General features: G+C 40.6%; 1 protein-coding gene across 2 annotated transcripts in view; it reads left to right on the plus strand.

The window, feature by feature from the left end:
* GATA4 (GATA binding protein 4) overlaps window positions 1-27,558 on the plus strand; it is a 75,436-nt gene that overhangs the window by 40,949 nt on the left and 6,929 nt on the right. The window lies entirely within an intron of this gene.

Below are 27,558 nucleotides of genomic sequence, written 5' to 3' on the forward strand. Positions count from 1 at the left end.
AAATCATTATCCGGAGTGAATTATTCACTTATTTGAGCTTGTATAATACCAGTCCTAATTTTGGGGACAGATTATATATACCGCATTACATTCAGTACTTGTTCACTCAATTTAAGTGTATTGTTTTTAAAAAAATTAATTAAAAGTAGAGTTGAATTTATTCAATGTTGCCATTTGAATTTTAATTTGTTACAATGTCTTAGTATTCAATATTCTGAGCTTTTCGAGAAAAAAATAAATAAATAAAATAAAAGTGAAACAAATTAGTGTTAGCATGAACTAAATTATATTTACAAAATGTGTTTCTGTGACAGCAAATGCATTTTACACACCTTGGAATTTTATGTCTGTTTGTGAAAGGGTCCGTTTATCCCACCCCCTCTCAGAGTTCTATGTTGTCAGTAGTTAAGACAAGACCACCAGCCACCTTTCTGTTTGTTTAGGTTATATACTTAGTATGGATCGATTCACTTGGATTGGATTGTGCAATATATATTGTATGATTATCAGACAAGGGTACAGTTATTGTGTGTAAAATTGCATCTTGTGAATTTGTTTCATTTCAGTCCATCTTTGTATGGCTAGGAGATTGTGTCGGTTTGTGAAAGGCAGTGCAACACTTTATGCTTCATACCAATTATTCTCGCTTTTGAAAAATAAGAAGTGTAAAAATGTCAGAACATAGAGTGGTATAAAAAATAATTGATGTTTACAAATATATTTATGACACTTAAAAAAATATTGAGGATAATATAGATATATTATATTATATATATTATATATATCTATTATATATATTATATATATTTGTTGCTATAACCAACAATAGTGTCATTTACAGGTAAAACTGTCAAAATTAAGAATATTTACATGCCTCCCATTGTTCTGTGCTCTTTAGAAGTGTTTAATCTCTCTTGCTATGCGTACCTATATATATCGCTTACATAGGCTGATCAAGGGAGTCGGGCTGTTTGTTATCACACCCACAAGATCAGTAGCGCATTCAACATTTAACTGTATTCATCTATACATCCGCATTCACCTATAAATGCCAAATTCTTTCCCAACAATATATATAAAAATATTTAGCAAAACATTTAGCATTCGACAGATGCACAGATATTACATAACAATAAAACACACATACCGTATATATACATATATATATATCAATATATATATATATATATATATATATATATATATATATATAGTACAATGGGTAAAGAAGGACCGCGCCTTCAGGTGTATACAGAATATAAATGACAAATAGGTGTACAATGCACAATAAGCACAGAACAGTCCAGACAATATATCCAATAAATGTCTATATAGAACACCGCAAAGGTCTTCATATACCAATAGGCCGAAAATCGGTACTTAATCAGCGTGTAACAACTGAAACATCATACAGTAAGTATTAAGATGACTTATATATATATGTGTGTGTTTTAAATTGAGTATTAATTAACAACAATCCACGCTTACGGCCTTGTGTTTTTTGCTGGAACATCTTCGGCAAATTCTATTATGCTTAAAATTTGCATTAGGGGCTACATTATGCTTTGACCATTATGTAATCCTCTTTACTTGGCATTAATCCATTAGTTATAATTATTGAGTAGTGGCGGCATCAGTTCTAAAATGCTGTGAAAAATGTTTGTTTGGTGGTTTCGAATATAACGTTAATTTAACTAAAAGAGAGCATGTTATCCCTTCTATTGAATTTTAATATAGAAAGTCATTGTTTAGATTAGACTTTCCGATTTGGGGGTCTATTTATGACCAGTCGCAAATTGCTCACGTTAATTATAATTTTTCATCGTTATGATAAGAAATAAATTAATGTGGCAATTTATTAAAATTGAGTAGATAGGGCTGTGGCTCTCCGATAGGAGCCTGTTGCAGCGAATAATCTATAGTATATTGATTAGGGCAAAATCACAGTCCCCATAAATAGCCTTGACTTGAAAATCCAGCAGTTTTCGGGGGATTTAAACCTATTCGGTGTTTCATAAATAGTCCGCTTAGTCCTATACATAAACTCCTGTAAACTGTGCTTTTGACTCACAAAGGAAGAATATCTTTACATAAATATCATTATAGTTATTATTTTTAACTAACCTCCGTAGAAGTTGTATGATCTCGTGTCACTAACTGAAATAATTGAATTATGATGTCGTCACCTCATTGGTTGGTGAAAGTCATATAATTATAATTGACATGGCAAGATCCATTGTACAATATATTATTATCATCGTCACCATTTATTTATATAGCGCCACTAATTCCGCAGCTCTGTACAGAGAACTCTCTCACATCAGTCCCTGCCCCATTGGAGCTTACAGTCTAAATTCCCTAACACACACACACAGACAGACAGAGAGAGACTAGGGTCAATTTGATAGCAGCCAGTTAACCTACCAGTATGTTTTGGAGTGTGGGAGGAAACCAGAGCACCCAGAGGAAACCCACACAAACATGGGGAGAACATACAAACTCCTCACAGATAAGGCTATTGAACGAGAGAGAGAGAGACAGAGAGAGAGAGAGACCGGCAGCCAATTGTACAACACAACAGCTCCCATTAACTGTCATTACTCATTATTGCCATAACAGTGTGCTCAATCCATTACACAGAAATATGTACCAAAACACTGGGGTTTATTTATTATAGGGCGAAATAACCAGGTCATGCATGCCAGATCCCTGATGACTGGTGCGGTGAATATGTCGGTTACCCTCAGCCAGTATCGTACAGGTAGCGCAGTATCGCTAAGTGATCGCTATCACCATGATAAGTGGTAATAAAAAATGAGTCATATCTTTGAACTTTAGTAAATAGACCTCCACCATGCTTCCAGCCCAAAGGGTAGGCGGCTGAACTTTATCACGCATGTGCAGCAAGCACCATATCTGCCTGCATCTTGGACGCAATTGACACTTGCGGCTCACTACGAGAGAATGGGCGGAACGCGGAATTGTGAAGGCGTGACCCTGTAAGTAAATCCTAGTCGCAGTGAGGCGCAGACGCAACACACGGCAAAATAGGGCTAAAACTGTGCGGCAGGAATTAGGTGGCGCAAGTAGTTAGCTAGCTGCAGGAACCACTCGCAGCTCGATAGGGTATTACGAGTGGGACGCAACTGGGGTTGCATGCTACGTGTAATACCCTACCAAGCTGCGGCACACTCCCACCCCTGCACGTCTTAGACGCACATTGCGTCCGACTCTAAATGACGTCCTGAATACGTTCAGTCCCTTTGTAGCATTATAAAATTCTCATTATAAATACTTCGATTTGTTGAGCTTTGTTAATGTCTTTAGTACATCAACACCAGGGGCTGGCTGGCGAATTTTCGCTCAGGGGGGCGAGTCTTGACTCAGCAGCCTATTTGGAACATTTTAAAGGGCAAAAATTAAGGTGACCCAACTCTTCCCCAGCCCAGCCTGCCCCCGATCAACACCCCAAGACTGCAGCGCTAGGCACAGAGGAGCTCTTGTTAAATTGAACACAAATTGCGTTTCTGCCGTTCAATACACTTTTTTTTACATCTGAACATGAGTGAGCACCATTAATTTTTTAACTAGCGCTTTGTATGATTATGCACCAGAAATGCAGGTTCAGCTTAACATGAGCCCCTGATTTATAACATAACTAAAAGCCTACAGCCGTCACATTGAGGGGCTACCACTGGATTAACACTGCTACATTAAATGATGCTTTATTTTTACATTATTATTTTTTTTAAAAATAATTTTCATCTATCTTTTTTTAAGTATCTGCAAAGGTTAACGCAACTAAGTGGTATATTTACTAAACTTCGGGTTTGAAAAAGTGGAGATGTTGCCTAATCAGATTCTTACTGACATTTATGCAGTACATTCTACAAAATGACAGCTAGAATCTGATTGGTTGCTGTAGGCAACATCTCCACTTTTTCAAACCCGCAGTTTGATAAATATACCCCTAAGTGGTAATGTAACCCTTAACAACCTGGGCCCTTATAGCCAGATCAGTATTGCTTTGGCAATATTCTTTTGGTAAATTACAGTGATAATTATATTCCCAATTGTAAAGCGCTACGGAATTTGCTGGCGATAAATAAATAAATGTTGATGTTATCACCAAGAGATAGATATAGTAAACGCTGTCTAAGGTGAGCAATATGAGGCAGGATTTAGAATGGTTTTCAAACCCCTTTAGTTGTTATTTAAATTTGGTGTCCCTGGTGTGATTTAAACCTCATTAATCAGATCGCCTTTCCCAGTTTTTGGTGTAGACATTTTAGTAGCACATGAAAAATGATGACTTACTTTTAAAAAATAAATGAGTATGGAAAGACTTTCACAAATCCACAACTAAACCTGGATACTAAGTTGTCTTTTTATAACAGGATATAATATCCAGACGTAAGAATAATAGTTGCAGGAGCTGAATATATTTAGCATAAAATTGAACTGGGGGCTAAGGTGTCTTCCTCAGCACAGCAGACGCCCTGTCTCTAGACCTAATGAGGGACACAAATGGTGGCCCCCTCTCAGACAAGGCTGATAACAGGACAATAGATTTAATTAGTATGTAATGCAATGCAAAATGTCTCAGGTTCTGTCAAGGTATGGCAACTTTTACATATATATTTGTGAGTGTGAGTTGTAGCAATTTTACATAACGGCTTAAACGCTGTTGCTTTCCTTCAAGGTCTGTTAGGTCTCTACATCTTTGAATATTATTTGGGGGATAATAGAGTGCTGGCTCCCGAAAGGGAGCTGAAGAAAGTAGGTAAGTATTACTTAGCAATGTGCAAATCTATTTTCTTGCCCTGTTTAGAATACGTTTAAGTGTAAGCAAAGAAAAAAAGGCCAAATAGAAATAATAGTGGGTGTGTGTCACAGACAGATCTGTTCTTAAGGTTGTATCAGTGGGGAGATTGAATAGATTAGATCAGGGCTGTCCAACCCGCGGCCCGCAGGCCGCATGCGGCCCAGCACGCCTGTAAATGTGGCCCAGAAGGAGTTTTGGTTGTGGCAAGGGGGCAGCACTGTTAATGGAAAAAAAAAATCCTGCAAAAAAAAAAAAAGAAAATACTGACCTTGCGGTCACGTCAGCTGGTACTCCAGCTCCCTCCCTTGTCTCCTCCTCCGTGCGGTGCTCGCAGTGAATGTCGGGCATGATGTCATCACGCCCAACCAGTGGCGGATCCAGGGGGGGCGATCGGGGCGGGGCGATCGCCCCCCCTAGCAGACACTTGCTGCCGACGGCTGCACAATATGTGCAGGTCCGTCCAGCCGTGACAGGCAGGGACAGTGTGCTGCCCGGCTGCTCTGAAACACAATCAGAGCAGCCGGGCAGCACACTGTCCCTGCCTGTCACGGCTGGACGTACCTGCACATACTGTGCAGCCGTCGGCAGCCTAAACTGTTAGAAAGGGGCGGGGCCTAAATCGCCCCCCCCTAAATCGCCCCGGGTAAAGTCGTTTTCTGGATCCGCCCCTGCGCCCAACATCCATTGCGGAGCGCAGCACAGAGGAGTCACCCGTGCGAGAAGAACAATCAGCAGCACAGAATTGGAGAAAATAAGAGAAGAGGACAGGAGAACAAGCTGATTAAAAGGTAAGTTAAGGGGGATTTTTTTTATTATTTCAAGGGACGCTGACCAGTGAATAAAAGTCACCTGGTCCTGGAGCATCATGGACCTTATCTCCCTGCTACATACTTCTACTTGTAATACTAATGGGGCATTATATATAATTCTCTTTGGCCCATTATAAGTTGTTATTCCTTAACTAACATAGTGGTGTAATTAGCAAAACAGGTCACAATTTGGGGTCACAGTGGTGTATATGTCAGGTCCCGCAGGCCTGGTCAGGGCACCCTGATATACAATGCCTGGCTTAAATGCACTTTATTGATATTGCATCGAAACAATACAAAAAGTGATTATAGTATAATAACTAGAGAGGATTTTTTGAACAGGGCGATTGAAAGGTAAGTATAGGGGGATTTGAAAAAAAAAAGTGATATATATAGATATATATATATATATCACAATAAAAGATATAAAATGGCGCTTAAGGCATATATCAGTACACAAATTAAGTGCAACATAAAGTCTATGTTCTTCTTAGAAGTACACTCCCCATGTACAGGTGGGTGCCAATCCTCCTTTCGCCAGGCGGTGTTGCATGGAAAAATCTGTAGAAAAAAGATGGAGGAGGAGGCGCACAATAGTGTAGTACAATAATGTAGATAATATATATATATATAACTTTTTTTTCTCATATATATATGTTAACTATGTTTTCTATGTTTTTTTGGATGATCAGCTATCGTTATTGTTAGTGTATCTTATGTGCGGCCCAAAGCGACTCGTCGTCTTCCAATGTGGCCCAGGGAAGCTAAAAGGTTGGACACCCCTGGATTAGATGATGTCCTTTAAGGGACACATAGTTGGAATAACAACTTGACTAATTCCATGAGTGACTAACTTACTGATGATTGGAAAGGGGTGAGTTTGTGTTTGTGGGGGACGATAACAAATTATCAGCAGGGAATTTGCACTGTAAGTCCAATATCGAATAATATTCATAAAACTTCTGTTGTTTTCTGAGCTTTTGTTATTGTTTATAAAATTCCACTGGAATTTTTACCTTTTCCCCACTGTGGTGCTTCGTACATATTGGTCAATTTGCGTAGCGTAAGATAGGAATTTCACTACTGCCCACAAACAAGACTTGTGTGTCTGTATGCAGTGTCTTGGGTATATGACTCGTTATGCTTATAGAGGCGGAGTCAAGGGGCGTGCAATACAATAAGGTATTGTTAAAGTGAATGTGAACGATGTTCCGGACGCAGATACACCTGTCAGGAAATGTATCTGTCCCGAGTGCTCGGGTGTAAGATACGATCTGGTAATTATAACCACTGAGATGTATCCGACTGTGCATGCTAGGAAGAATGGGTAGGCGCCAACTAACTATTAAAGCATACTTGTCAACTCTCCCTGAATGTCAGGGAGACTCCCTGAAATAGGGGTGATCTCCCTCACTCCCTGAAGAGTCTGGCATTCTCCCTGATGCTGAGCCAGTACAAGACGTGGTTGGCTTCGCCATCTGTGGCATGATGACACAGTTCAGAAATTGCGTCCTATGTCCATGTATTGATGCCTATGGAGGTGGCCATTTTCATGGAAACCAAGATTTAATCAAAGACTGACCGGTAAGACAACATGACTTCAGTAATGGAGACAGAAATGTAAAAGATACTTCAGTCTCTAGAGATTCATTAGCTGCTTTTCTTTAACGCATAGTTGCCTACTCTCCTGGAATGTCCGGGAGACTCCCGCATTTCTGGGAGACCTCCTGGGAGAGCAGGGCTACCTTACGGTTCTCGCCCCTGCAATAGATAATTGGCGGGTGGGGGGTTCTTAATGACGCAAATATCTTGTCGTCTTAGCCCCGCCACCTGCTGTAATTGGCCAAAATTGTGACAATCGTTTAGGGGGCGGTGCCAAAATGATGTGATTTGTCAAGCCCCGCCCCGCACACCCACCTCCCCAGGATCTTCCTGAAGCCAACGAGGAAAAGTTGGTAAGTATGTATGAAAGTGACCAATACATTGTAAATTCATTCTCTTGTATTCCCTCCCCCCCGCCATCATAACTTATGTATCCATGCCAGTTATCCTCTCCTTGTGAGACATTGTTACCCCGCAGTGCAATGTATAAGTGTTATTAACTAGGCAGAGAAGTTTCCTGCTTGTTTTTCATAATTGAAAAAGGCAAGTTTTTTAATCCAGTGTTGACTGAAGGTAAATTCTTCTGTTGGATTAACACTGTCACCTCAACAGAGGTGATGGTGGATTGCAAATTATGGAATTAGTGGTTCTCTAATCCCATTTTCCCAACATTTTTATGTATAATGTAAACTAAGGGCCCTTACTCCCTAGCGTTGCGTTACAGACCTGTGATCAGAAGCGCATTTGCGTTTGACAAGTAGCGGTTAATGAGTGCTTGCGGTAGACGTTTGTCAATGGCCCCAGTACGCTCATGGTAGGGAAGTAGAGTACATTGAGCAGACAGTGTTGGAAAAAACGTGCCATAGCGCCAATGTTTCCGACCGCAAGTGCAGCGCTGAGGTCATCAGTTCAATTCCCGACCATGGCCTTATCTGTGTGGAGTTTGTAAGTTCTCCCTGTGTTTGCGTGGGTTTCCTTCGGGTGCTCTGGTTTCCCCCCACACTCCAAAAACATACTGGTAGGTTAATTGGCTGCTATCAAAATTGACCCTAGTCTCTGTCTGTTTGTCTGTCTCTATGTGTGTGTATATGTTAGGGAATTTAGACTGTAAGCTCGAATGGGGCAGGGACTGATGTGAGCGAGTTCTCTGTACAGCACTGCGGAATTAGTGGCGCTATATAAATAAATGATGATGATGATGAAACTAATGTGTTCCATTCTTGCAACCTTGGTGTTACAAACATCATGTATTCTGACATCCTTCATCAGTGAATAACTTGAAAATAGATATATTTTAGAAGTCAAGATGTAAATATATTTTGTATGGCGTGTATCAATAAGGAGCCATGATGGAATGATAGTTAGACAGGTGAGGTCTCTTTGCCTATGACATAGTCCTCCATGTGAACATGACCTAAAGGAGTAGCTAAACTAATTACAGTGGGGGTATTATTGTTTTACACTGGCATTTTGAGGATTAATGGGGTGTGAAAGTGACTGTCTTGTCCTATATTTCAAAGGAGCAGAGACAATACAATCTTGTTGTAACAACAAGGCTATTGGGGCCTCTTAATGCCTTTCGTCTACTGCAGTCAAAGTGTAAAGGGAGGGGGTCTAGGTCATTTGGGTAATTGTTGTGTATTGTTGGAATCCACAAACAATGGCAGTTAAATCTAATTATGCTAAACGGGCTTCATCTGCAAGAGAAAAGGCTGCAGTGTGGAGGGGGCAGGTTAATGTCTAGGAGATTAACATTTGGCTTCTAATGAGAGCCCCTTGCAGAACATTGTGAGTTTTATACCCACAAATACATAATTTTATAAATCAACATGCAATATCTTGGAGGCCGATTTAGAAAGTGTAATAGATTTGATGTGATTCATCTCTACAATTGTGTAAGTTGTGGATTCTTGCCATGTTACATGTGTACTGTCCCGTATATATTATAGCATGAGGCTTTGTCCTTTATTAGATAGAAATGTGCCCAGCCAGTTACTGTGGCTGAAAGCACCTAAGTGCTAAAAGACAAGTTCCCCCTGTGTTCAGCTGCGGTAGCAACAAAGACTCAGTATGAATTTAAAACCTGCCTCTAAAACAAAGTTGCCTACTCTCCTGGAATGCCCGAATTTTTGTGAGTTCTCTCGGACTCCCGAGAGAGCAGGCAAAAATCCCGGATCCCGCTGTCTCCGTTGTTGAAGATGGGTGGGGTCGTGGCTAAACGTGGCCCCGCCCCCTGCTGCGATTGGCTAAAATTGCATACGATTGACAGGGGGCAGAGCCTAACAGTGCACCATGCGTGGCCATGCCCCTTCGATGGACCCCCTCCTGGAAAGCTGCCTTCAAAAGTGGGTAAGTATGCTCTAAAATCATAATAACAATTAAAGTAATAATAATAATAATATGATAATAATAATAGTATTAAATAAATTCAAATCTATGTTTTAGCCATTTCCCATTTTCAAACTGCTCCCGCTAATAGGATAGTCAAAATTCTAATCAATGAGAGAACCAACATTGGGTAAGATATAGAAATTCTATAATTTTAAATTGAGGCCGACACTTACCAGTCGGTAAACCCCAAAACATCCAGAGTTTAATAAATCCCAAACTCCAACAACCTCACAGCACTGGGGTCATGGCCTTATCTGTGTGCAGTTTGTATGTTCTCCCCTTGTTTACGTGGGTTTCCTCCTGGGGCTCCGGTTTCCTCCCACACTCCAAAAATATACTAGTAGGTAAATTGGCTGCTATTAAATTGACCATAGTCAACCTCTCTCTCTGTGTGTCTGTATTAGGGATTTTAGACTGTAAGCTCCAATGGGGCAGGGACTGATGTGAGTGAGTTCTCTGTACAGCGCTGCGAAATTAGTGGCGCTATATAAATAAATAAATGATGATAATGAAACAATGCTGGTTATAAATTGTTTGAGAAATGTTTTTCTGTAGCTGTATGTTTCTACAGCTTTACATTCCCCTCTGGATGACCGCGCCTTTGACATTAGGTAATATACAAGGTTGGATCCAGAGGGGGGTAATTGAGGTGATGTTAATCACCCTGATCAGCCCCAGTTGTGTGTGTGAGTGCATAGTGACTGGGTATGACAATGTAATTTCCAGTAGCACACTGATTGGTGGATGGTGATGGCTATTTACCAATCAGAGTAGTGGGAGGTGGCCACACTTGGTGAAAGGCTGAAACTGCCCACCAATCAGAGTGCTCTGCTAATCCGGCGTCCACTAAAATCAAAGTATATATCCACCCCCCACAACAGACCCCCAATTTTAACATTTTTCTTCACAATACGGAAATTGAGAAAAAAAATCTTAGACTTAATGACTGTGGAGCTATGGTTGCCACTGCAAGTTGGGGAAACAATTGTAAGTAAATATTCTATACACTTACACATCTAGTTGGTTTTCCTAGATCCTATTTAGTGTTAAAAATTGTGGAACTGCTAGTTGCATAGTCAGACATATTTTGTGCTTTGCACATTAGTCGTTGTGATCTTTGCCCAAATCACCAGAGTGATATTATATAGTTTGTAGCAATAAGCTGCAGGAAAAGCCTAAATGAAAGATATTAATGTAGATTATGTTGCAATTCACATGTGGGGTTTTCTGACAGTTGGTGCAGAGCTACATTCTAAAGAGGTACAGTCACAGCCAAAAGTTTTGAGAATGACACAAGTATTGGTTTGCTGCTTCTGTGTTTTTAGACCTTTTTGTGGTATACTGAAGTAACATTACAAGCATTTCATAAGTGTCAAAGGCTTTTATTGACAATTACATTAAATGTATGCAAAGAGTCAATATTTGCAGTGTTGACCCTTCTTTTTGAACACCTTTTTGATTCACCCTGGCATGCTGTCAATCAATTTATGTGCCCCATACTGACTGATGGCCACTCATTTTTTTGCTTAAACAATACTTGGAATTTGTCAGAATTTGTGGATTTTCGCTTATCCACCCGCCTCTTGAGGATTAACCACAAATTCTCAATGGGATTAAGGTCTTGGGAGTTTCCTGGCCATGGACCTAAAATGTCGATGTTTTGATCCCCGAACCACTTAGTTATCACTTTTGCCTTATGGCAAGGTGCTCCATCAAACCAAACTGTTTTTAAATGGTTGGGAGAAGTTTCTCTTGGAGGATGTTTTGGTACTATTCTTTATTCATGGCTGTGTTCTTAGACAAAATTGTCAAAAATTACTTTATCACAGTCCCAGCGATAGGAGTGTAGCCGATAAGTAAGTGTTTAGTGTTATTAGCTCTTAGTTTAGTGTTTAGTTTATTTTAACTCTTTCTATTCCATTCCAAAACAGTTTTGAGTGGGGTTGGACTTCAAAGCAGTTGAGCCTATGTACTATATTTACTAAACTGCTGGTGGAGATGTGCCTATAGCAACCAATCAGAGTCTAGATATCATTTATTTAGTACATTCTATGGAATGACAGCTATAATCTGATTGGTTGCTATAGGCAACATCTCCACTTTTTCCAAACCCACAGTTTAGTAAATATACCCCTAGTTGTCAACATTTTAAAATAATGTCAAGACATTAAGTTCCCGAGCGGGGCTTGTTGAATCACTTGACCCCACCCCCTAAGTTGAAATAACATGTTTCGGCCTATTACAGCAAGGGGCTGGCCCAGACAACGTGTGAATCACAATATAAGCCCATGCCCTGCCACTTAACTTAACAAATGGCTGGGAATTTGTTTGGTTGCTCGGCTCTCCTAGGAGCCCGGGAGGACTCCCAGAAATTTGGGAGTCTCCCGGACATTTCGGGAGAATAGGCAACTATGGATTTTGTTACTTTTGTTACTCAGCAGAAATAATTCACTTGTAGTATAGAATAGATGTTTCCCACCCTGTTATATTCCATTTACTTAATAATAGAATTATCAGGAGTACTGTTGAAGTTACAAATGACAAGTGATATAATGGTACCAGTATAAAAATGATTAATCTAAAGGGTTACTGAGCAGTACAATGTTTCTGCTAAGTACAGCTTCTAATGGCAATAACAACTCACCAATTATTACTATTATTGTTATTGATTTGTAAGGCGCCACAGTGCTCCAGCATGTACAGCTATACATTCAAGGTCTATACTGTTTAGTGCAGTGTTTATCGATATTTAAGCCATAAACTGATGGTGATGAAAGGAAATTACCTTGTTGAGAGTTTCGGTGCAGGCTGTTATGTGATTAACACTTTTCCTGAAAGTCGGAATTCAGTGGCAAAGTGCAAGATTCTATTAATGATGGAAAAAAGAGAACTTGGAATCTTCAATCTTCCACGGTGTCACAACAGCTGCTGGGCTTTGTTCTGTGATAACAATAAATAACACAGGATTTCACAACATTAAGGAACTAGCTTATAATTACTTGTGCTCCATGGCAACTGTGTATATTTACCTACTTTCCTGGAATCTCTAGGAGACTCTTGGATTTCCCGGGAGGATAGACCATCCTTCTGGATCCCCCATTACTTCCATCAGTAGAGGATGGGCCTTGATGATTCGAATCATATGCTGTCATTATGGCTTGAGCGACAACTTGGTATAGGCGGAGCCATGGTGATGCAAATCACATCATCATGTCACACCCCTGCCAAAGTGCCCCATGTACCAAATCATCATAAAACATACTAGAATACATAAGGAACCTCACCAAAATCTAGTAGAATGATAAATGATAACTTCACCCAAAAGAAAGTTTTTCAAGTGGAGTTCCATAATTTATTGCAGAATACCACTTACCTGGGGTATGACCACTTACGTGGTCCCCCAACCCTGTGCCTCCCATATTTGCAATGGTTTGGCAATGCTTTCAGCAATGTATAGCCCCCTGGCTGCTCATGGTCTGGCCCCCTACACCTTTGGGCCCTGTAGCGGTGCATAACCTGCACCCATGGCAGTTCCGTCCCTTCGTCAACTCTGTGCAAGTAAAGTTCTGCATTAATGTTGAACTTATGGAATTCCAATTAAAACTGAATTGATGGATGTTAGGACTACTTGAGGACCAGAAGTAAGGAACCCTTCCCTGTAGAAACTGCAGTAGTTACATTTACCTGTGGATACTACCACAGGTGAAAATTTTATATAAACCATGATGAGTGAATAAATAAACCTTAGAGTTTGCTGCAAATACAGATGCCAAAATTGCAAATTATTGCCTGTTCCTTGGCTTGACTAAGCTTGACCCCTTCCTGTCATCCAAGCCAACTCTTGTGTCTTCACATAGCCGATTTCTGTTATGAATCCTCGGCGATCCACAACACCGGAAATAATGCTGAGTTCAGTATTCCCAGGCAGGGAAAAGGTTATCTGCATACTTTGTCCGATCAATAAGGTACAGCAGTATTTATCCCTGTCTATTTATTAGCTTCGGGCCCTGTCACATTCAATCTGGGCAGATCGATAGCAACTCATTGTGGGTTAATGATAATAGCTAAATAAACGTACAAGTCTCAAAGTTCATTCAGGCTCTGCAACGTTTCAGAAAACTTCACAGGGCCAAGCCAAGAAGGCATCATTGATCCGTCCGGGGCAGGTGGGAGTTTGAACCTGTCCACACAGTGATTGTGCCCTTTCAAATTATGCTCTTATCTGAAGCTCTGTCTATCTAATAATGTATGTCATTTAAGATAAAAAGTTCAACCAATTGATTTGGAAAGCCTCAAGTTATTTTTATCCAATACTTCCAAAGTAGTGCCATGTCAAATGGCTTTTATTCTAGTACTTGGGGAAAATTAGTTGTAATATTGGGTTCTTGCCAAACCTCAGATTCCGCGCATTCCTGTAAAATGTGTTCCAGCTCAGATTTAGAAACCTATTCTACATGTGTAAAGCAAAAAAGACCAGCTGCTTGGGAAGTTTTAACTTAATACTAATTTGCACCCCTTGCATTGTAACATGGTTTTGTCCAGGAGACTGAAATAAGATGTTTCTCAAGTTAAGATCCTTAATGAATCAGGCCCAACATTTGGTCAAATTTACTAACCTTCCACTAATTTATTACATCACGCGGATTTATTTTTATAATACTATGAACGGGTTATTTTGTATCTTCCAACACTCTATCTTCTAAACATTTTTAAGGCTTCGTTTGCATTTAGATAATATGTTTGTCAATCTACCTAATTAAAAACTTGCAAAAAAAAACGCTCTAGTCCTTTGTGCTCCTTAAATCCAGTGCGTATGAATCCATTACTTTCTGTGGCTCTGATGATCTTTTAAAGTTTTCCAACTTTTTAAAAACTTTTTTAATTTTCTCCAAACTTTTCCGATTTTCATTTTCCACTTTTTTTGCCTATTGTAGCATCTATATTGCTCCACTTCTGTATTTTCTTAAGCAAATAGACCACTAATTTCCATAATTGTAGCAAATCATGTGACTTATGTGGCAAGTCACGTGATTAAAACCAGGAAACCTAATGATTGAGTGTTTTAAGCAAAATTGCTACGTCTGTACTACAGTTGTCCGTGTCTGCGGAAATACCGTCCACAGATAGAGGCGTTTGGTGGTCGGAATGTATCCTTATGTGTGTGTGGCTGGCTTAAATCTATATACATACTGATAAGGCAAAACCATTATCTTAAAGAAGGCAATGCAGTCTGACAATCATCTCAAGAGATGTTAGAATAACCTTTCGAGATTAACTTTAAAACCAGAGAGCCAAAAATTTCAAGTTGCTTTACATGAAAGAACCTCTAAGAATAATGAGATATCTCTGTGCAAATGATTGAGGAGGAGAACTGAAGATATCAGGGACAAAGCTGGGATTGTAGAGCCGTGTTCCATCTATATATATATTGTATAAGTGGACTCTTCACTTACAAACCAATATTCCGATAATATAATTGATACAATTTGAGGAATACTTATCAATAGGCCATTTAACTTCAGCAATATGGCTGATATTATTTATTTTCGCTTATGGCGGTGAGAAAAATAAATAAATCACCCAGCGCTGCAATTTACCAAAAATATATCTTTGGGGCAGCTCTGTGATGAATTCATACTTGCCAACTTTGGAAAGTGAATTCCGGGAGATCCCGGACAGGGGGTGTGGTTGGAGGGCGGGAGGAGGCGTGACGTGGTCAATAGCGTCATTTTGGCCCCACCCCTGACAAAAACGTCATTTTGACGTGGAGGCGGGGCCAAAATGACACGATTCACAGCAAATCGCGTCATTTTGGCAAGTAAATTCCAGTATGCACGATACTTGCCTGCTCTCCTGGGAGTCCGGGAGACTTACCCGGATTTCGGGAGTCTCCCGGACATTCCGGGAGAGTTGGCAAGTATGGTTTAATTTACCACTTTGCCAGATCAGTTTCATCCAGCTTGCACAGTGGAACTGAAAGCCAATGTAGGAGAACCAAAATTTAAAGACAAGGTTAAAAATAGATTACATTTATTAAAAAAATAAAATAAAAATGATTTTAAAACTTTCATCCTTTTTTAAACCGCAGAATAAAGAATTTTTGTAATGATTAATCTGTGATCGGCAACTTCCAACAGTAATTTAATTCTTACACTCCTGTGTTCAGCTGTGCTGAAGTGTAGGCAAAGTGAGGCAACAGCCTGAAGCCAGTTATGTTCCCTCTACATTCATCATCATCTATTTCTTTATATAGCGCCGCTAATTCCGCAGCGCTCAACAGAGAACTCACTCACATCAGTCCCTGCCCCATTGGAGCTTACAGTCTAAATTCTCTAACACACAGAGACACACACAGACAGACAGACTAGGGTTAAATTTGTTAGCACGTATTGAAAAAGGGGAAGAAGAAAGGGAGGGAATGGAAATATGTGTATACAGGGCACTCTTTTTAGATTCAGTATATATAGTAAATGTCTGTTAAAGATAATATCTTAATTTTAATAAACAGATGATACATTAGCGAAATAATTAAAAACACTCAGTGAATGAAACATGATGACCAAATGTACTAGGTGAAACACTGTTAAAAAGTAGTAAAAAAGACTACTATGCTGTCTCACTGTGTTCTTTCAATAATGATGTATAATACGCTGTACCAATACCACTTGGATAATATAATGATATTGGGTATATATTGTAAATAGATTTACTGAATAGTATGTCCAAAACTATCTATCATATGGTGGTATGGTTATAGGATACCATGTATCTCTTTTGGACTCCTATACAGATTACCTCTCCTAGGAAACTAGTCCCTTATAATCACTCCTAGAGGTGGGATAGAGTACTACATCAAATTGGTATATAGTGAGTGTAATAGATGTGTAACCCCTGGGGATGCTGCAGTTGGACTTGAGCACCCAGGGGCTAATAATCACAATTGCATCAGTAAGAAAAGAGATGCATATAGCTATTTACCAGTCCAAGAGAAGGAACTACATCTCCCAGAAAGCTGTTATGAAGAGGGGGCGGAGCCTAAGAAGACTGAGAAACCAGAGGGCGGAGAGAGAGAGGAAGAGAGGAGCATCCTGGGAGAGACTGAGCTGTGTGACCAGTTCAGATAGGTGACCCTAGGCAGAAGGGCACTGGATGAGTGATCTGAGCAGAGAGAGCAGTCTGCAGAGATATCAAAGCTCGGTGCAGTTCTGAACAGAACCTGCTGGAAGCCACAGTTTGAAGCTGTAGGAGGAGGTTTGCATGCATCTCTGAAGAAGGACATTTTACAAGTCAGCCATTTTGGAGATAATCAAGTTCAGACCTGTGACACACTGGTGCAGATAAGTTACTGGTTATTTTTATCTATCTGTTGTTGTTCAAGTGGGGTTTGGACTATATCTGGCCACAAGGGCTGAAGAGTTAGGGATAGATGGGTGGGCAGGTAAATATGCACCAAGTGTGTGTCTAATCAACACTTGTGGAACTACAAGTCCCAGGATACAAATTAGAAAGGATTTTACAGTTGTTGCTAGAGGAGGGTCTGCATACTGTGACTGCTGTACCTCACTTTAAGTGATTTAAAGACCTCCAAAATCTGCAAACTGGACACATGATGTTTCCATGCCATGCTGCATACATACAGAAGGGCCCCAACTTGCAGTGCACTGCTCTATTTGTGTGGTGTGTTTGAATACTGCTGTGTGTGTTTGGCAGTACATTGTAGGGCTATAAGGGAAAATATATAAATTCACCCTGCAAGATATTCACAGTATCAGGAGCAAGTAAGATATCTGATATATTTTTTCATGTGTATAAAGCTGTGACAGTTAATGGTTATATTGTTATATATTATATTATATTGTATGCTGTTATTGATTTATTGCGAGTTTTTGTGTTAACTTGGTGTGCATAGTAAGAAGTGGTGCGCCACTTTCATCCACACTGTTTTATTACTGTATTGTATTGTTTGCACTATTATTTCAAATTATACCAAAGTATATTTTTCTATAAAATTACAAAGCTGCATTTAGGATTTCCATTTAAATAAATGTGCCTGGCTGGCTTTTGCAGCACACATTTTGTCACAGAGTGTTAATACTGGGCAGGGGGTTTCCCGAATCTCCCCCTGGTGTATCTTTTGAACACCCCCCAGAAGAGAAAGCAGAGATTCGGGTGGAGGCACTGAAAACCAAGTACCAAGGTGAGAAGCATCTGCGTGGTTCAATATATATCATACTTACCAACTTTCTGTTGGTGAAATCCGGGAGCCTGCAGAGGAGGTGGGCGTGACGGGGGGGCGGGGCTCCAAGTGACGTAATTTTGGACCTGCCCCCATGACGTGATGACGCAAAATGCGTCATTTGACAGCGGGGGGCGGGGCCAAACGCCGCGATTCACCGGGAATCGCGGCGTTTGGGACTTAATTCTGCCCACTTCACTAGGAAGTGGGCAGAATTATCCAGATGCGGGGGATTGCCACACTCGCCCGGGAGCCCGGGAGACTCTCGCAAAATGCGGGAGTCTCCCGGATATTTCGGGAGAGTTGGCAAGTCTGATATATATATATACCCTCACAACGCTTAATACACAAGGGGGTGTTACAGATACAATCGTGTCTTAGTACACTGTATCACCCCTCTGATACTAAATAATGGCAAAAGTATAACCAAAATTACTTAAGTGCTAATATAAAGGGCAATGATGGAAACTAGGGTTTGGTATCGCTATGTATCCGGATACCTGACACAGCATCTGTAAAACGACGGAGGCAGTGCCGTGATTTGCACAAGTGACCATAAATTTCCACCAATGTACCTGGATCCGTGGAGCAAGACAGGATAAGAGGAGAAGTTAGAGGTAGTGCAGGTGTCTTTGCCAAGTACACAGTAGGCACACCAATTAAAAAACAAGGTGTTTCACCATGTGCGCCCAGTTCATTTGGATACTTCCCCCAAAAAATCAAACTACTGTACAAAAGCAAATACTGTTATTTTGTTTTTCATTCCTGCCAAGTGCAGTTATTGTATGACAGGCTTAGGTAACATGTGACTCCAACTACAAGTCCCAGCATTTCCTGCTTCTGCCTTGTAGTTGGAAAGCAGCTAACTAGCCACAGATTAGCAGATTGCTTTATAATCACCAGCCCAATTTTTTTGTGGCGAATCTTCATTGTCAGCAATATGAACGTAATTTTGAGCTACAGGCAGACATTATGTACATTTTTTTAATCTTTTGTTTTGACACGTGTGAATTTTCTGTTCTTTGTAGCACAATGTTGTTAAGAAACCTACAGTGGAGATGTTGCCTATAGCAGCCAATCAAATTCTAGCTGTAATTTATTTTTTGCATTCTACAAAATGACAGCTAGAATCTGATTGGTTGCTATAGGCAACATCTCCACTTTTTCAAACCCACAGTTTAGTAAATATACCCTTAAATGTCATTTTGATAAAACTATACAATCTAGCGACAAGACTTTTTTTTTTCCGACCCATTGTACTGCCACTTTTTGTGTATTAATGTCACGGATTGGAAAAAAATGCCTCAACTAGAGCCCAACCCACAGATTCCTGCTCACTCCAAAGACAGTTCCAAAAACTGGCGCAAAGTAAAAAGGTGGCGTTTCCTATAGCAACCAATCAGATTCTAACTGCTATTTGTAGTGCATTTTAGAAATTGAAATAGAAAATCTTACTGTTTACTGTTAACCTCACCATTGTTTTCTTTGCACCAGTAATTAAGTACATAGGGGCAGACAGACTGATTGGCATTACCAATAGGTTTTCTTGTCTTAAATAATATTATATTATTATTAATGAGTATTAATATTGACTTTTACACAACCGTATCTGAAATCAACATATAGATATATGTTTGTTAATATCAGAGAATACTATACCATTATAGCACTTGTATTTTAGTTGCGGTATATGCTTATAAAGTGATGCTATTTCTGTAAAGGAGCAAAAGAGTGCAGTACGGGGGTTGGGGGAAGAGTGGGGTAAAATACTCGCATTGAGATAACAGTGCAGTAGATGTCTCAGATGAATGGCCTTTGACATAGTAGAATTGTAGACATACAAATGGCTTTTGGAACTGCAGAAGAACTTCAGTGCAAGTAACGGCAGAGCCCCACTCTGTGTCTGTAAGATCAGCCGAGCCTACCTCTATGTGATCACTTAGTTGTGGTGATTTGTTGATATAACTTTTCTTTGTTCATGTAAACAAACCGCCCGTCAGAGCCTTAATGGAATACACTTTCATTGAGGGCACAGAAGGGCACCGCCGAGGGGTGTGTGTAAAGTGTACGAGGCTCTTGGGCAACAATTCTATAACATAAATGTGCATACTGGTAAGAAGTCAACTTTATTTCACTCCTGGGAAGGTGGAGTGTAAATGACATTAGCTAGGTCTGCACGAAGTTGGCCGGTATACCCTACTATCCTCTGTCAGTGATATTGGCAATTGGCCCAGTATCGGATCGGCTTTACATTAGGACATAGTGCACCATTCAATCCATATCTATCAATGATACACAACTGTGGGAACCACAGTGTAAGGGTCTGTCTAAAGCAGTGGTCAGGGAACAGGGGTAAAGTACCCCAAATGGGGTAAAAAATGAAATTTCTGGGGGTAATGCTGCCGATTCGATGCAATAATGAAGCACGTATTGCATTTGAAAACAAAGCAGATCTGTCATATTTTTGGATGTCAACAGCTGCAAAGGCATTCAAAATTGCACATGAGGAGGCAGTCAAAAAGTTGCTGCCTTTTGCAACAACCTACTTTTGCGAACAAGGATTTTCCACTCTAAAGAACATAAAAACAAAGCAGAGAAATCGTTTGGACGCTGATGAAGACTGTATCCAAATTGCTCTGACATCAAAATGCCCCAATATTGATGCTCTCGTATCAAAAATGAAGCAACATCATTTCTCCAAAACCTGAAGTTTTGAAGTTGAAGCTTGCAAAGAAATTTTGAATGGATTCAATAAAATTGTGATTTCCAATAATTAATAATATATGATTTCCTTCCTTTCAAATCAAGGGGGTAACGTCGGCGTATCTAAATATATTTGGGGGTAAAAGGTAAAAAAGTTCCCTGACCCCTGGTCTAGAGCTGTGGTGAGGTCTTAGGCTGGGTTCACACTAGAGAAAATTTCTCCTGATACGATATCCTTAACGATTTTGCCAACGACTGCAAAAAAAAAAAGAAATCAGCATGCCAGTTCATGTGTACACACTATACACATTTTACAAGATTTGCAAGATTTACCTTCAGATCTGTGCTCTACATCTGTCATAACCATCATCTGAAAAGATGGTGACTGCACACTACGTAGAGATCTATGGACACTGCCGGTCCTGAGTGCGTACACACTGCAGAAATGGAACGACATCTTTCCATCGTTGAACAAGATTTTTAGTCCGGTTTAAAAATCAAATCAAACGATACGATGAGATTTGGAATGATAATTGTTCATTGTTGCAGTGTACACACTAAGGGCAAGATTTACTAAGCTGTGGGTTTGAAAAATTGGAGATGTTGCCTATAGCAACCAATCAGACTCTAGCTTTCATTTATTTAGTGCCTTCTACAAATTGACAGCTAGAATCTGATTGGTTGCTATAGGCAACATCTCCACTTTTTCAAACCCGCAGCTTAGTAAATCTAGCCCTAAACGTTCGTTTATCAGGTGATTGACCCGATAATTGGCTGAAAACTCAGTGAGTGTACCCAGCCTAGGGGTCTGTCTAGAGCCATGGTAAGGTCTGAATGTTGTACAAGGTGATAATATTGTGTAGTTTAAAGTTATCAAGTTGATCAATAGAACACACAGAGCAAACTGTCCATTTATAAGCAAAACCAATATACATGAGAATGCAGGTGGAGGCACTGATACAAATGAGGTCTGAGGCATTGTATTTCCTACATATATGGACTTATTAATATGTGTCAGAGATGACCTGACTTGATTGGCAAATATATCTTATCCAAATACGGTGCTTCTTTTTATGCTCTATTTTTATTTTTTTTAACACCTCTTTATTTTCTTTATATTATGAGTGTCGTACAATAAGCAGAACATATTTTGAAAACTGCGATAGCAGTAAAGTCACAATTACAACAATACTTTGTATTATAAAATATAAACAAACACAACAATCGCAGATGTAAAAGTAAAAAACAAAATTAAATATGTATTCGGCAAAGCATCAGGTTGGAGGTGTGAATTCTGTGTGCTTCCAAGTTGGTTATAGAAAATATGAGGTGGGAGAGGCCAGGTCGGGATCGGGATGGGAAGGGGAGAGTCTGAGGTGGGTCACCCTGTAACGTCATATCGATTTAATTTCTTTTTTTTTTTTAATAAACTCTCAATTCCCATTATTTAATCTCTAAAGCACCCAGTATTTCTCACTAGGGTGCCTATTTAATAATTATCACGTTTTTGCCCTGTTAATTATCATCTGTCACCACAATGAAGACGTCTCGGGTCAGTTTAACAATTTGATAGTAGGCTGTCCCAGTGATGACTGTTTTCTAAGGAAGACTTCGGGTTCTGACCTGGGGGTAAATGTATCAAGCTGAGAGTTTTCTGGCGGGTTTGAAAAGTGGAGATGTTGCCTATAGCAACCAATCAGATTCTAGATTTCATTTTGTAGAATGTACTAAATAAATGATAGCTAGAATCTGATTGGTGTTTCAAACCCGTCGGAAAACTCTCAGCTTGATACATTTACCCCCTGGAGTCGTTACTGTGCATACGCGACTTAGGGAAGGCGTTTGCAGCTGACAGCGCAGGGGAGAGCAGCGAGGCTGCTGTAGAGGGATTCGAAGATCCCTTTCCCGTGATGCTCTCCCCAAAGGATTGAATGGCTAACGCCATTGGAGCTAAGCTTGTTGGAGCTTGATAAAATTGCCCAGACCGCAGTCCCAATGTGAACTGCGTTTTAATGCGGTACTTTGCCTAATGCAGGAGATATCTCCGATATCTTCTACGCTAGACTTTTCTTAAATTAATATTATACTTGAAAATACCTAAACCAGACAAGCACATTTTTAGGGCTTCCTAAATAGGCCCCTAGATCCGTTCAGTCATAACACATTATTATGTTTAGCTTCTTCTATATTTAGTTTAAAAAAAAGAAAAATAAATAATATAATATTAAAGGAATCCCTTGCTCTAGAAGTATATAAAACACAGGATTATGAACTCTTTGATTAATGATGTCTCTCCTCTTCCTCTTATAAAGCAGATCTGTCCGTCAGAGGCTTCAGATTCTTTTAAAAAGGAAGTTGTTGCTCTTATAGTCTGGTGCAACCGGGGAACGACCCCCATTGTTTCTAAACCCAGGGGAGATGTCCAGGCAATTTGTAGTATATAGAAGAGTTTCCTTTCCTGTCTGCTGCTTGTATAAGAGTTGGGAGGAGGAGGTGAGGGAATGGGGGAGAGGAACGTGTCAAAAAAAGACCATAATGGCAGGATTTAATGCCGAGTTAAGTACTTGAAGGACATAAAGATAGGCACACAGGGCTTAAGCTGTAACTTCAGTCCTTGTTAACAAAGAAAATATTAGCACAGGCAAAGAAAATGCTACCGCTCGCTCAGTGTCAGGATGGTGGCTGTAAGGGCCTGGATGTGCCAGTGGCTGCTCAGTGTCAGGATGGTGGCTGTAAGGGCTTGGATCTGCCAGTGGCTGCTCAGTGTCAGGATGGTGGCTGTAAGGGCCTGGATCTGCCAGTGGCTGCTCAGTGTCAGGATGGTGGCTGTAAGGGCCTGGATCTGCCAGTGGCTGCTCAGTGTCAGGATGGTGGCTGTAAGGGCCTGGATCTGCCAGTGGCTGCTCAGTGTCAGGATGGTGGCTGTAAGGGCCTGGATCTGCCAGTGGCTGCTCAGTGTCAGGATGGTGGCTGTAAGGGCCTGGATCTGCCAGTGGCTGCTCAGTGTCAGGATGGTGGCTGTAAGGGCCTGGATCTGCCAGTGGCTGCTCAGTGTCAGGATGGTGGCTATAAGGGGACTAGATCTGCCAGTGGCTGCTCAGTGTCAGGATGGTGGCTGTAAGGGCCTGGATCTGCCAGTGGCTGCTCAGTGTCAGGATGGTGGCTGTAAGGGCCTGGATCTGCTAGTGGCTGGTGATTATCTTGGCGTTAACTTAAATATAAGTAGAGGTGCAGTTTGCTGATATAGTTATAGTTATCCAGCATATACCTCAGTGCAAAACTAAATTTCTTTTTATCATGTTGTGTTAAAATTAACTTGTATATTACATTGTATGTAGTGCTATTTGACAACAAGACCTACTTATTCAAATCATAGTCTCATTTAAGCATACTTGCCTACTCTCCCAGAATGTCCGGGAGACTCCTGCATTTTGCGAGAGTCTCCCGGACTCCCGGGCGAGTGTGGCGATCTCCCAAATTCTGCCCACTTGGGCAGAATTAGATCCCAAACGCTGCAATTCCCGGTGAATCGCGGAGTTTGGCTCCGCCCCCCACTGTCAAATGACGCGGTTGCTTCATGATGTCACAGGGGGTGGGCGCCAAAATGACGCAATTTGGGCCGTCCCGCCCCCCTCCACTGGCTGGCTCCCGGAGCTGAAGAAAGTCGGCAAGTATACATTTAAGGTGCATTCAGACTGGGGAGTGTTTTTAGCATATATTTATTGATGGTTTAGGTCAGTGTTGGCTAACCTGTGACACTCCAGGTGTTGTGAAACTACTTTTAAGATCCGGGGGGAGAAGTCATGTGACATCGGATAGGAGGGGGGGGGCGTGGTGACATCGTTGCGAAACCATAGCCCAGTCCCCACTACCAGTCCCCGGCATTGAATGGAAGGGGAGGAGCCTAATGACATAATTAAGTCCCGCCCCCTCCATTCAATGCCGTGAATTTCAGCAAATGCGGGAGCTTTGCCTACTCTTCCGTAGTCTGTAAGGACTCACCGAAATTCTGGAGCCTCCCGGGAATTCCGGGAGAGTAGGCAAGTATGCTTATACCATGGCTGCCTCCACTGTGTAGTCACCAGCTAAGCCTTTAGTGCAAGCTTATTAAACAGGGATACATAGACAAAAATGCCTCCCGTTCCACAAACTATCATCGCTTTAGTTCTGAAGTTTCCGGTACTAAAATATATTTGTCAATGATATTAGTAGAGATTTTATAGCTCAACTTTACAGGTACTTTTAAGATCTGTCCCCACAGTTCTGCGTTATGTCTATATTAATATTTATTAATTGTACGTTTCTTGGCTTCAAGCTAGTATAGAGGCTACCAAACTATTTAAACAATTTTTTTCCTTTGCACAACTTTTAACTCTACGCAACATAAGCCCTAATGAAACTATTTTTATGATGCAATTATACAACATTTCATTAATCAGATTTTTAAACACCAAGGGCCTGTCAGTAAAGGCACACAGAATGTTTTTCTGAAAGCGCAGGTAATTCAGCCATACGCACGTCCGTGTTCAACAAGGAGCGGATATGAAGAAGCGTCTCTGGCTGAATACGTGTCTAGGTACGCTCTGCTCTAACAGACTACACTGCAGTATATGTCCAATACATACGTGGAATATAAAGTCCCAAAAGAATGCACAGAAGGAAAAAAAAATCAATTACTGTCACCTGTTAATAATATAGTCATTAATGAGAAGACGTTAAAAAAATTATTTTTTCTTTTTTACCCCCCTATAAAATACATTTATGTATTTATGTTATTAATGTCTACTTTATATAGTTGCTCCTGATTGCAAACACATGTTATAGCATGCATACACAGCTGTCATCACTAGTAATCAGCACTTAGACCTGACCTGTAGCTGGTACAAGTGATACAACAGAAAATCACGTACCTTAGTGATGCAGAGAGATGAAAGAGGCGCTGCGGTGTGCTCTCGAGCTTGGCACGTCCTTACTGTACACTGACTACGTGCATTCGCCCCTTCCCTGTCCCACCCCTGAAATTGTACGCTATCGTAAGGGTCCTTTGTGCTCGAAGATGGATTGGATGTTCTTGCGCTCACTGGTGTATGGTCCGGTTCTGGGTATGAGCGGTACGATTTTTACGTGCACTTACGTTCTTTAATGGATCAAGCCCCAAATTTGCCCAATCGTACACAACACATTCTGATTTCGTGCTAGTTTTTCTTTAAAACCGCAGCCCGTATCTGCCAGCCATTAAACCATACATGGTCGTGTTATTACAGATATTCAGCGAGCGAGGAGCACATCTCATTTTCTGCAGGTTTTTCTAAATATTTATACATTGTGAATTCTGGAGGTAGAATAAATGCATATAGTCGGGTGATTTACAGTGTTTCACTCTAGGTGTCAAAATACTGAAGAGCTATCACTTTAAACACTGACCCTTTTCAAACACCAGTTGCTGGAACTTAATTCAGTGAAAGGAATGTACCAGTGGTTTGCTGTTTGCCATTGCTGCGGAAGGATAAATAAAAAGAGAGAAAATACTGTTTTGTTTTCTGTATTTACTGAAATATTCAAGTACAGTGAACATGATTCTGTATCCATTGAACTTCCACTGTCCTTAGAATTGCTCTTACCTTAATGTGTTACATATGCGCTGTTATGTTCTATGCAGGAACGTAAACATGAAAATATTTATCTATTAATATTCTTGGATAGAGAAACTTTTGTGGATGACACCTAGGGATAGATTTATCAAACCTTCTTACTCATTAAGGGGTCTATGTATTAATATCATACCTACCCCTTCTCCAGGCGTGATCCGGGAGACTCCCGAATTGCGGGGAGAGCAACTCTTCCGCAACCAGCCCGTCGGGAGCCTAAATTACACGATTTGCGGGGAATTACGTTGTTTTGGCCCTGACTCCTATGGGATCTTCCGAGGGCTAGAACAGAAAGTTGGCAACTATGATTAACACAGTGCGGTGCAAATTCAATATGCATCGTTGCAAATCGCAGTGATGCATATTAAAGCACAATTAAAATTATCATCATCATTTATTTATATAGCGCCAACATATTCCGTAGCGCTTAAAAATGTACCATATAGCCCGGCATCTTGACAAAGTCCACCCCCCCCCCCCCCCCCCCTGTAGTGCAACCTGTTTTTCCTAGTGAATGGAGGAAGTAAAATGCACATTCTCATAGCATTTACATGGTGAGGGATACAGGAAGCCGGAGAGGTTTCAACTAGATCCCATAGAAAATGACAGGTAACTCCATCCTCAGATGGCGTTGACTTTCTGCGACATGCAAAGCTTTTTAGAGCTTGCATTGCAGAACTTCGCAGTTCCCATATGGGGACTGTGCTATGAAGCGTTAGGTGGGTTATGGCACGAGAAACCTTTGATCTCTCCTGCCAAACACACTTCACGCATTTTGCGATTGCCATTTTATGGAGAAGACTGCTGTTTTCTCCGTTTTAGTGGCTGGTCATAGTTTAATACATAGACCCCATTGGGCCTTATTCTGAGTTAAGAGCAAAAACAAAACAAGGAGTAAACCTGCACCTGGGCAAAACCATGTTGCATTGGAGGGTGAGGTAAATTTAAAATATGGGGACACATTTATAGTTGGGATTCTCCTAGATCAACTTAAATTTTAGTGTAAAACTAAAACTATTTGTGCTACATGACAAAGCAGCCAGTATTTTCCTTGCATGCAAAAAAAGAAATACATTTGCACCCCTTTGTAACATGGTTTGTCCAGGAGCAATTTTCCTCCTTTTTTTTTTTTTTGCCTTGCTCCTAACTCAAAATGAAAAGTGGAGTTGTTGCCCATAGCAACCAATCAGATTCTAGCTTTCATTAATCTAATACATTCCAGAATGATAGCTAGAATCTGATTGGTTGCTATGGGCAATGCCTTCACTTCTCCTTTTCAGAAGTTTTGACAAATCCGACCCTTTGTTTATTTACGGGCAGCCATGAGTGACCTTTGGTGGTCTC

The sequence above is a fragment of the Mixophyes fleayi genome, chromosome 3 (assembly GCF_038048845.1).
Source record: "Mixophyes fleayi isolate aMixFle1 chromosome 3, aMixFle1.hap1, whole genome shotgun sequence".
Lineage (NCBI taxonomy): Eukaryota > Metazoa > Chordata > Amphibia > Anura > Limnodynastidae > Mixophyes > Mixophyes fleayi.